The following is a 5,923-nucleotide window of genomic DNA, read 5'->3' as shown; positions in this document are numbered from 1 at the left end:
ATGTGGCCCCAGGCAATCGGCGTGGAGAACATACTTTTCACGTCACACACAAGCAGACACGTCGCCAAACGAAGAAAAAATCAAATACAAACAACAGACATACACACAAGCACAGCATGGTGATCGGTGAAAAACAAAACAAAATGGGGCACGCCATTGCATCTGTGGGACCGAAAGGTATACAGCACTGTTTTATTATTTATTTATTTTTTGGTTTGGCTGTGTGTCAGGAATGGGGCACCTGCGTGTGACGTGGTATCGGTAAAGTCCGTTCTCGATGCCGTTTGGCTGGCTCGGACAGACCGGGCGGGTCTGAAATACAGATGGCCTGCAGAGAAGGCTTTGAAGGCCCTGTCGGCTTGTCACTGGCTTGGGAAACATTTATTTGGGTAGAGTTTATTAACTTTTATGTGCAATGCAAATGTGCAAATTTAAAATGTTAAGTCATTAAAAAATCATGTTTAATTGTTTCTCTTAAAAAATACATTTAAAACAATTGGTTTACACCGGATTTGATTAAAAAAATACATACGCATGTACAGTATATACACATATAGAATAGACTAACTTCCATTAACAACCCAGGCTAAACTTAGCTCCTCTTCGACATACAAAGATATTAGTCTCTCATATAAGATGTACCACTTCACCAATATTTCCTTGAGATAAGTTTGCTATTTTTCTTTTAGTCAGGGCTTTGGTTCCATCTTGTGGTATCTTAGAGAATTACATAAAGAGCACAAAAATAAACAAAAAGGTGATTTTGGGGGTAAATTCCAAAGACAAAAACATGCATTGGTAATAATTATGGGTGTGCATCTCCCTCTCATAAAAGACGATTCGATACGTATCTCGATACATGAGGTGTGATACAATTCTAGGATGGTACATTTCATAGTGGAACGATTCGATTCAGTTCATTTTATGCACTCACACCTTTTGAATCAAAATTGATTTTCCGATTCAAAACAGTTTTCGTTACACCCAATTCATGAACAGCAATCAGTGAATGGGCCTTAACTAGTTTTGACCTGTTTGTAAAATATATGTTTGTTACCTGCATAACACCCAACTATCCAGCTGATTTCATCCATATCACTGGCTACAAATAAAATGCACTTAATTTGGTGCAGAGAGTAGAGAGTGGACCATAATATCTTATTTCATTTGCCAAAGTAAAAATTCATGGCTGTACACGTCTCGCTTCTCTTTCAGTTGTTTGGCAGTTGTCATCCACTTTGTAAAACGCGTACCACCATCTACAAGACTGGAGTGGAACATTATGTCAACCTTTGACTGTTTGAAATTACAACTTTACTTTATTAAAAGCAGACCAAGTTTTTGCTGTTCTCTCACTGGAAATATCTTGCTAGCAAGTTGCATTTTCTCAGTACTCTCTATTGAGTGTTCTTGTTCCAAGCCAGTGCACCCTAAATACAATTGGTACCTGTATTAAAAATTGACTTCCTTAAGAGCCCAACCTGTATGCTTCATATTCAAATGTCACTTTAGTTTAATCATCTACCACGTCAGTATTCTGGACCTATTCAAAAGAGCTTCATTAAACTAATTATCCAACCGCTTAGATAGTCAAAGTGATTGTGTTTAATAGTGTGTTATCATCATTCTCTAGTTTTCTCTGTAATTTAGAATTAATTGGAAATTATATATACGGTGCACTGGGCACATGGCCTTTGTACATGGCTCAGATAAAGCTAACCTTTCTCCTGCAAATTCACGTTAATTAAATCTCCTTTTAATTGTATTTTTGCACACAAAAAAAGCACATTACTGCCATAAATGTCTCCTTAAAAAAATCTGAAAGCGAGTTTGAATCGAGGAAGACAGAAAAGCCTAAAAATAGTAATTTCCCTCCTTCATTTTCAAAGAGAAGTGAAGTGTCAGCGAATTAGAAGGGGCGAAGGCAAAATTAATTATTTCAGCTTGATAAAGCTTTTCATCTGCCCGACTCAGTGCACTGAAAAAGCCAATTAATAATGTCAAACATGCTCTCGCTCTCTGAGGACGGTCTCTGCTCGAAAGAGTGTGTTTGCCGCAGTGGGATAGGCTGCGTGCGTGTGTGTGCGTGTGCCTCCCAACCCAGAACAGGACCTTCCTTCCTAATCAAAGCCCACCTGTCAGGCCTCTGTCTCATTATCTATATACAGGGAGAGTGTTTTGTCAGGGCAGCCTCTCCAGCCGTCACACTGTCCTCTGGCAGATAATTCACTTAATTATGGGGTAGAAGTAACCCGCAGCAGGAATAGGTCACCGCAAACTGACACAGAGCTTAGTGCAGGGCTCACACGGACTCGACTATCTGCCGGGAGACGACACATTTTTCCCATCTGAGGAGCGATTAGCTTTCTAATTAACTGACTCGTATCTGATGCTCCTCTTGATCTATTAGGTCAAAGGTCGCCATCGGCTCTGGCGGGAGCCCCTTGGAATAGGTGTTTGGTAGCCAGCTAAATACAGAGAAGCAATGGATTTTTTTTGTTCCTAATCAAGGTTCACATGTTATCCTGCTATAAGATATGATGAGATATGCTATGGAAAACTGACTCTTTAATCATTTACAAATCGGCGGTTCTCTAGTGGGCCTGTCAACCTATCAAGTGCGAAATTGTGTAAATCTATGTTGGCCATCTATTTCTCTGAGAGAGTCCTTCTGAATTTTCAAAATTAAAAAACTGTCTTACTTCTACTAATGTGCATTATAACCGCCTCCATACCGAATTTCGCTGACTCAGCAAATCCAGACCTAGAGCCACTTTCAAGAAATCTGACTCCACTGTCTGGATCACTTTGTCAATGCCAAAAGGTAAGCAGAGCTTTGGTAGCTGCACATACTAGCATTAGCGTTAACTTCTGATAAGTGGCACATACTGACATGCCTGGCGATGTTGTTGGCGTGCTGGTGGTGGGGGGTATTTCTGTTTGTAGATATACTCTATGTCCATGTGCCACAAAACATAGTGTATAGTGCATGATGTGCTGCCTCCACCAGCAAAAATGCCTTTATTGTCTTAATGAGCACCTCCATTTTTCCATACACTCTGGCATCTGCTTCCACAAGTAGAAAACATTGTAGCTGTAAGGCTGAAGCTCCGCCCACGGCTGGCATGGTAACAAAAGCTGGACTTGCCTTTGGCCTAGCTAACAATGTATGAGGAAGGTACACAGTCACTCCCTGTTTGAAAGTGGACTGGTGACTCGTATTTCAACACTGCAAGAACTCACAAACGCATCCATGGGTAATTAAAGGGGTGGTGGGGCCAGGATGGCCATGTTTTCACTAACAAGTTCATTTTATATATTTTTTGATCAGGACAATGAAAAGAGTTGTCATTTTCTATTTTATCCATTCATTTTGGAGAACTCAGGAAATAAGTGACTCCCTGAATAATGCCTCTTTAATGAGGAGAATGGCCTCGCCCCTACCGTATAATAAACATCCATGCTTGCTTGATTGCTTGCCCGCTGCCAGTCGCCGTCTGCCTTCCGAGAGTTGACACGAGTTTAGCGCCGCTAAATGTACGAAATATAACCAGTCGGGGTTCGTGTGCGCATTCATGCTCTTGTCCGCTTCAGCCTGTGTAAGTAGAGAAGCGATCGACACGGTATTTTTGATTTTGTGGAGGTGATCATGACGCCATCACATTTTATGTCAATAAATCCAAACTATTGTGCAGAAGACTTTTATACTTTCACAGATTAAAGTGGACAAGAGTAGTAAGGTGCATTTGTATTTTGGTGGCGATTAGTCACCGTTTTAGACAACAGAACTGACAAAGCAAGCAATATTACCACACATGGCTCCCTCCCGTGACGTAGACAGCTGAGAGCAAAAAAATAACAAGCCTAGCCCAAAAAAGGCGCTGGACAATTTGTCATAATTCTAATAACAAAAAAAGCCCTTAAATCACTACAGAGTCTTTTGGGGGGAGCATTTTAGTATTGATGTCATTTTTACATGCAAATCTTTTATATAAGTGCCAATGTTAAGCTCATCCAAGTGTCTCTTTAAGAGACTTCAATTAACCTCACGTAGGTATGTTTTTAGGATTGTGAGATGATGCCGGAGCACCTGGAGAAAGAATGCTAACCCACACAGGAACGCCAGAGCCAAGAATCCCAAACGGCTGTGATGCAGCCGTGCTAAGCACTACCTCACCGTGCTGCCCACTTTTATTCTGTAAATGTAAAAACAATTATACAGGACAATCTTAACTTTAGTGACGGAATTGTCCCATGGTGATTTGTGTCAAAGGTACCCCTCTTACATCTCACTCTTGCATTCTTAATTGTCATACAAAAATAAGTTCATCTCTTTCAGTAGCTTAATTTGACATTGATAACAAGGAATTGCGCAAATGTGAAGCTAGGGTCTTCATGCTTCGGCCTGTTACCTCAAAAATCACTCAGAGTATATTCTTCTTTGTCTCTTGCCACTGTCTTTTTGAGGTTGATCTTCTTTGTGGAATAACACTCCTGCTACATTTTAAAAGTGATTAAAAATACAAAGATTTCACATGCAGAAAAGTTTTCCGAAGTATGTGATTAGGCATCTTGTCATAAAGTAAAGATACTTGTGTGAAAAGCAAAACTTAGGGGAAGGTTTGTTGGAGCAGCAGAGAGATGATTGTTTACCCTTACAGGGAAACGAGTGTCCAAAGTGCATGCCAGGGAAAATCTGTCCAATGTTTGGGAAGACATTTCAATTCTGACTTCCAAGGTATGTCAAGGAGAGGATTCCAATCGTTTGCAAACATTCAGTCATGTCTTGGAATGAATGACAACAACAAACTCTCTCTAGACAACACACAGATCATCAGCAGGACATGTCACGTCACACTATGTCCGGGAAATGTTGTACGTACGTGTGTCCAGGTGCGCTCGCATGTGGACACACTCTTCTGGACGAAGTGAGAGTGAAATATACACAAGACGAGGGTGTTGGCACTGCTCACTGACAGCGCGATCAAGATGTATGAACTGCAGACTGCACACGCTTGAGGCTTGGCGAGGAACACAAATGGCGTTTGGACATCGGCGGCTTATGCATCACGTCCCTCCCTGACCTCCCAAACATGAACTGAGAGATGATATGGAGTTGTGCCACTCATGGAACGAACACTTGTGTGTCGTACATATGGCGGTGGACACATGGACATATAGGAACCATGTGGGCCAAAGTGTGTCCGACATTCCTACCATCATTTTAGTCTCCTGTCCAAGGCTCCCTCTCATTATTTTCCCGCCTGTGCGTGTGTTTCGTCAAATGCCTGCCTGTCAGACTCCTTCAAGCATACTGATAAAATTAATTCCTCCATGAATTAAGTCTCCCTTTTTAACATCTCTGCTTGCCTTGCAGCTGATGTAGTCATCAGTCTGCCGCACTACACATTGCACGTGTGTTTGTATTTGAGACATACGAGTTATGTCTCAGTCTGGGATGCGCTATCAAAATATCATTCTCAGTTTCAAAGGAAGCGGAACCAGATGTTGGCAAAAATAACTTTTTGACATCAGTGGAAATACGGGATTGGACTTCTTATGAGGTGTGGTTGACGTGTTTGTTCTTGTTTCAGTCTTGTTCACAGGTCTACGAAAATAAATGTATGGCATTCGAAAAAGCCGCAGCCCATTGGACAAAGTCCGTTGAGTGAAGCAGCGGTCTTGCTCAGTAGTCCGTGTAATTCGGTGTCGAGGCATATTTGTGTTGTACTACATTTGCAGTTGCTGCACTATACATTGCGGAGTATATACATGCAGGTAGCACATTTGATTGTTTATAGAAATTAAATCCACTATTCTGGAGTCGTCTTATTGTTGTAGTTTGAAGTGAGGGTTTTACTCCCAGCTACTAGCTTCTCATTGTAGTTTAATAGTGCCGACGTGTCTCACAGGAGTTTGCGAT

General features: G+C 41.4%; 1 long non-coding RNA gene across 1 annotated transcript; it reads left to right on the top strand.

Annotated features, from left to right (window-relative positions):
- Window positions 1-2,750: 2,750 nt before the first annotated feature.
- LOC147153409 (uncharacterized) lies at window positions 2,751-5,298 on the top strand. The gene is made up of 3 exons (XR_015088952.1): window positions 2,751-2,824; window positions 4,662-4,738; window positions 4,894-5,298. It is a non-coding gene; the product is annotated as an uncharacterized LOC147153409 (long non-coding RNA).
- The last annotated feature ends 625 nt before the right edge of the window (window positions 5,299-5,923 follow it).

This window comes from Filicampus tigris, chromosome 1, assembly GCF_054856515.1.
Source record: "Filicampus tigris isolate MCC_2025a chromosome 1, RoL_Ftig_1.0, whole genome shotgun sequence".
In the NCBI taxonomy this organism is placed as follows: domain Eukaryota; kingdom Metazoa; phylum Chordata; class Actinopteri; order Syngnathiformes; family Syngnathidae; genus Filicampus; species Filicampus tigris.
This window is presented reverse-complemented; position numbering and strand designations above follow the sequence as displayed.